This window comes from Aedes albopictus, chromosome 3 (assembly GCF_035046485.1).
Source record: "Aedes albopictus strain Foshan chromosome 3, AalbF5, whole genome shotgun sequence".
NCBI lineage: Eukaryota > Metazoa > Arthropoda > Insecta > Diptera > Culicidae > Aedes > Aedes albopictus.
Genome location: NC_085138.1, coordinates 267,595,985 through 267,602,351, shown reverse-complemented (window position 1 = coordinate 267,602,351; position 6,367 = coordinate 267,595,985). Strand labels below are relative to the sequence as shown.

The following is a 6,367-nucleotide window of genomic DNA, read 5'->3' as shown; positions in this document are numbered from 1 at the left end:
TATTAAACTCATACCTGTGCTTCAAATGGCAACTGTTGACTCCGTATTCCGCTACCGTCTTCGCCGTGATATTGTGATATAAAAATACTTTGATTTTGATGAATCCCGATGTCTAGATGTTGTTGATCATGGCTGAGTCTTTCAGTGAGTCATTAGGGCAAAAACCAAGCATCTACTTCTCGTTGCTTCGTTGTGTTTCCCGGTGATTAACTGTTGTGCGATTCCCATACTGCTTCTTTGATTTCTCCTAATGGTTGATCTCATTTTGTTACGATATTCTTTTCCTTGTTTTTGACTTCAAATCTACGTGATTCTTGCAACTTTTGCTTTTTTCTGGTTATTCCGTGAGAAAAATCTTGTGGCCACTTGCTTTTATAGCTGTTTGGTTTAAAATAGGATGTTCACGCATACTGTGTTTTTGTTTCCAAATAGTCTTGAAATCATTGTGGTAAAAAACGTGTTTCGATGATTGAGTTTGTTGTTATTTTTTTTTTTTCGGTATATCCAAATTAATATTTGGTGCTAGCTGCCTAGGATGCTGTTGAAATTTGCGTATGTGACGACAGCTAGAAAATGTGGCTTTTTCTGCTGAAATGTTTGTTGTATTTGTCGTTAATGCATTTAATGTCATCCTTCCTCTAATTGGTTGTGTTGTTGTTACTTGCTCAGCTTAAGAACATTTTGACTATTTCTTTGGTGGAAATTGTTTGTTGTTAGTGTCAGATGCAACTTGTAGAGTTATGCTATTGTTGAATCATCCATTAATAATTGCCGGCTACAAGAATTTTGATGTTTTCTCGTCCGAGAATTGGTATTATAGGAAATGATTTATTTGTTTGTAAAAGATAAACCGGGTTAGTTGTAAAGTATATGTGATCATTTTCCTTCCCAAGAGATTGAAATCCGCGTATTTACACTTTCTGCAACAATTTGCTTTGACTGTAGAAGATATGTTCCGTTGACCCTGATGTTTGATGTTTGATGCTCAGTTTACCCTTTTGACCAACCTAATCGACTCGCCAATCATGAACTCGTTGTTGATGCTGGAACTTTTCTTTCAATTACCGTACATCCCTGTTAATACGGTTTCGATGTTGCTCGTTGACCTCTGGTTGATGATTTCTGGAACTTTTTCTTTCAATTACCGTACATCCCTGTTAATACGGTTCCGATGTTGCTCGTTGACCTCTGGTTGCTGATTTCTGGAACTTTTTCTTTCATTTACCATACATCCATGTTTGTATGGTTGAAACTTGTTGCCTTTGAATTATTGTCTTATTATTCACACTTCCTAATGGCCTACGTTTTCTCTTGATTCTTATTCATCTAAAAGCTTCAAACGACTATTTTGGTTATTGATTATGAGCACTTTACAATTGATTTATTTTTATTGAACACACGTTTTAATGAATTGTTATGAAAAAAAATTCCAACAAATTCCCTTAATTGACAAAAACCATGCTAATTGAAATTTTCATCCCCCAGCATAAATGGAAAAAAATAATTCTCCAACATTTAAAATTGTTGGAAATAAAATAAATATCCCTTTCTAAAGATTTTTGTAAAATTCTTATTTAACACAGTTTATTAAAAAGTTTTCAACTTTAACATTTTTAACATTTAAAAATTACTTTCGCAAAAATAATCCCCACGTCCCTATATTTTTTATGTGACGATATTTTCTAATTTTGTACTTTTCGGTAAAAGAGAACTTAGCTCTTACAATTGATCCTGAAAAAAAAAATATATATGTTGATGAGTCTGCTGATTTCTTACCCACATTCGTTCTTAAACATCCACTGCACGATCGCTTCTTCTTCATCCCGTGTTTGTCGCCTTTGATCTTTTACATCTATCTCTTCTCTAGAACGTGTTTGTTGTTTGTACTGTTGAATAAGAAAATTCGGCTTTTCTATGCATCTTCCTTCTGTAGATAAATAAACAATTTATTAGATTTTATTTTTGATTTTAGCACTTTTTCCTATTTTTCCCTTAATACATTGATTTCAGGCCATAAATTATCGATTCAATCATTGATGCATGTTCGAAGTAAATCTTTTTATATATTCTTGTTACTCTTATTATTCTTTTTTTTTTTTTATTGAAAATATTTGGAATAGGCAAGATTTACAGTCTTTTTCTTATCTTTGGGAGCAATATTTGGCTGTGTTTTTTTTTTTCATTCAAGAACTTTATCGTACTGTTACAGTACCGTACCTTGATGAAATCAGGAAGTTGTTTTTTTTTTCCTGGCGGTAACTGGGTATACCAAACCGAACCCTTTTATATTTTTATTAGTTTACCATTACGAATTCATTTGGAATTGTTTCTTGTTTCATGGTCATGTTATTCATTCAAGAACTATTTGTATCACTGGATACAGTACCTTGACGAATCAGGAATGTTTCAATTCCTGGTGGTAGCTTGGTTTACCAGACCAGACCATCTTTTTATTATTATTATTATTTTTTTTATTTCTGGACCTTAGGTATTGCTTGTTTTTTTTTTCATGGCTCATTTGATATTCATTCAAGAACTATTTATATCCTTGGATACAGTACCTTGATGAATCAGGAATGCTTCATTCCTGGTGGTAGCTTGGTTTACCAGACCCTGCCATTTTCGTTTATTCTTGTACTTATTCTCATTTTTCTTATATTTGTGGATATTTCATGCTTCATGGCATGCTCATTTTGTTTATTATTATTGTCTTATTCATTCAAGAACTTTTTAGTATCGTAAGATACAGTACCTTGATGAATCAGGAATGTTGTATTCCTGGTGGTAGCTTGGTTTACCATACCATTGACATTCTGTACCTCGGAAATGTGATAAAAACAATTCCATATTTTTCATCCTCAAACATCTCGTGTCCATACCCTGCGCATTCATTCTGGTGTGCACTAACCTTGTCCAATCATTTCTTCAAACAAACAAACTTAAATAATTTGATAAAACTTTTTCATGATTTAGAATGTGGCATCATGGTACAGAATGTTACTTCTATTCGGAAATATATTCCTCAGATTCATTTGATCTTAATTCAGTGTTTTTATATTCATCCACATCATAGGTCCAATTATCTATCATGAATTCTTTAACGTCAATTTCCGATGACAGTTCTTCTTGCCATATTAAATCTTCATCTTCATCTATATCCATTGGTATGCCTTGGTCGAATTGATTTTTTTGCGAATTAGCATTTATCTGCTCTTCCAATTTTAACGGTGTCGTATCAGCCTCTGATTCTGAGTTTATATTTCGTTGTTCATTTTCTTGCCTTTCCAGATCTAAATTTTGATTATTTGAAATTTCATCGCATTGTGTAGCTTTTGATATGATTTTTTAAATTTGTCTGTCAATTTTGCCAACATGCTTTGGTACATTTATGATAGGAATTATTGATCCATTTTCAATAAATGCTTCCATAACTTCATCTACCTCTTTAAAAAATTTTACACATGCATCAATGTTTTTTATTCTGTTTGAACATTTCTTGCAAATTTTCCTAGTAACCATGTCACTAAGATACGATCCTTTCCCTAGATACCCCACAATCAGATTATTGAGTAATAATTCCGTTTGTATATCTATAAGGCCTCTTTTTTGTCTAAAACACAATCTACAAATGGATAACGCGTTCAAAGCAAATATGCGATCGGTTGGAGTACTCATTTTTTTTTTTTAACACTTACCTGATAAATACCCTTTGTGGTGTACCTAAAAATGTTTTGTTTTTTTTTGTTGGTTTTAATATTATTTATTTTTAATATTCTTGTATATATACAATATTTAGTTTTAATTAGATCAATGTCTTTGTTATTAACACGGAAAACAAATATTCCCAAATTAGAATCTTTATGTATTAGCTGTAGTAAAACTGAATAATATTGAGAGAGAAAATTATTATAGTTATAAAAATATATTATGATATACAGTTATTAATATAAATTTAGATAGTTATTTTGTGTTATAGTTAATAAAATTTTATATAAGAAAGTTAAACGATTATTATTATTAGTATTTATTTGGGACACTTTACCACCCCTGTGGCATTCGTGTCCGGAGTTAAATGATGGTTAAATGTAAATAAATTATGTTAAACTTTAATATTGCTGTGTGCCTTCAAAATGCAAATATCAAATGCGGGAGCACCAAATGCGGTAAGATTTTCTAACAAGTAACCCGATGTCAGCGGGAGCATTTGAAACCTGTAACCGAATCGAGCCGTAAACTGTAACCGAACTTAGCTTCTTGTGAATCGAACTCGTTTCTGTAACCGACCTCCCCACTCACTTTTCAAAATTGCAACCGATACTTAGTAATTCGAACTCGCAGTCTTAAAGATATGTCATCATTTCAATAGATTCACCAACACTTGTTAACACTACACCACTTTATTCTTCTTTTTAACAAAAATAATGTCTTACAAGAAAAACCCGACTAACTGACTCATTGACTAAATGCACTGAAAACTGAAACACCTGCTAACAGCCTAAACTAAACTGACTACAGAAACTTCTAGGAAAAAAAAATAATATGACGAGACCAGCAGTGGCAGCAGCGATCCTTGGATCTGCAACCCTTTATATAGGGGTCCTCTCCCTAACCATCAACTCTTATTCTCCTGATCAAAGATTCTCCAGGACTCTCCCCATACCAAAGAGAAATTAATTTCCCAATGCCCCCATGCGTAATTGATTTTTTAATTACGCTCCTTTCTAATATTTGCATCTCCCCCATCCGTGAGAGCAATTCTAATCTCTCCCCTACACGGATGATCAATTTTCCCTATGCCCCCCATTTCGCCATCTCACATCTGCGAGATTAATTGAGCTTCCAGATCGAATGGCCAATTTATTCTCACCTCTGAGATTCGGACCTCCCAACAACTCTCCCCAAAACAGAATACAGAAAGGCTAAATCTCCGATGCATCATAGCATCCCCCATCCACATTCTCACATCTGTGAGATCATACCAAAATTCTGAGGAGAGCGAAATTACTCGCGAATTCAATCTCAAAATTTCTTCCCTTAGTGGCTGAGTCATCAAGGGCCACACCAACCATCATCATCCCCGAACTTGATTTTTCATGAACGCACCGGGCGATCGTAAATTTATAGTGTTTACTTGTCTTCGTCACCCGTCTTAGTTTTACGATCACTCATGCGTTAGAGTTTTCACGCCTTCTAAGCATGGATGCGTGGACGGTCGTCCATAAACATAATTTTACGATCCAATTATGATCGTCGTCTGTGATTACCTTTCTCTTTCGGGGAAGGTTATGCATTTCCAAGTTTTTTCTTGTTGCAAAAACAATCAGATCATTCTTCTCAACCCATTTTACGATCATCCCTTCATTTCCATATCGGCTTGAGGTTGTTGCATAATCAGCAAAAATCCTCTGCGTGTGAAGTCTTGTATAATTTACGACCCGAAAGAAAAAACCTGTAGTTCTAGCATCCCGTCGTTAGCGATCGGATTTCTAGGCAATTGTTTATTTCATCAAGACAACCCTGTAGGTACTTGAATTTCGTCACCCCGAATACAGGCAGAGAAGGCTTCAACATATGTTGAAAACCATGCCCAATGTTTATGCCATAAATTAAAAGCCGAGATCCCAAAATGTTGGTTTCCCTTTCTCGAGTCATTCTTGACCTCCTGACTCTCTCCCTTTTTGTCGCTAGTTCTTAATATTCCCAACAATTGATATCATTGTTCATCATCGTGTACCAACACAAAAAATATGTTTTTCCTTCGATACTTTTCATATCTCTTATTTCGGCATGAGCGAAAAAATGCAAAATTATTGCAAATGATTGGGGAAAAGGGTGGCGGACGTCCCAATCCCGAGAAATGGCAAAAAAAATGTCATTTTGGCAATAAATTGCTGAATCTCAATTCAGCGGTTTGTTGCAGGGGTCTCCAGTTAGCCTAGTGGTTAAGGTTTTGGATCGCCAATCCGGAGACGACGGGTTCGATTCCCGTTCCGGTCGGGAAAACTTTCTCGACTCCCTGGGCATCAGTGTATCATTGTACTTGCCACATAATGTACAAATTCATGCAATGGCAGGCAAAGAAAGCCCTTTAATTAATAACTGTGGAAGTGCTCTAAGAACACTAAGTTGAAGAGAGGCAGGCCCAGTTCCAATGCGTACGTAGAGCCAGCCATACAGATGAAGAAGAAGAAGAAAGAAAAACTCTTGCCGTAAATCAATTGTTCGAATATATTTGTAATTTTGTAATGTCAATTGTGTCAGTTTTTACATAAAAATATCGATTTTTAGATGTGTATTAAAACTCGGTTGACATAACCTTACAACTCATCGCCTCTCATCAACGCCTTGTATATGACTCACAAAATAC

At 34.8% G+C, this 6,367-nt stretch overlaps 1 long non-coding RNA gene across 1 annotated transcript; it reads right to left on the bottom strand.

Moving 5' to 3' along the window:
* Window positions 1–458: 458 nt before the first annotated feature.
* On the bottom strand, window positions 459–4,097 carry LOC134291100 (uncharacterized). Its single transcript, XR_009998908.1, has 2 exons — window positions 1,187–4,097; window positions 459–1,106 (listed from the first exon to the last, which is right to left on the bottom strand). It is a non-coding gene; the product is annotated as an uncharacterized LOC134291100 (long non-coding RNA).
* Window positions 4,098–6,367: the final 2,270 nt, after the last annotated feature.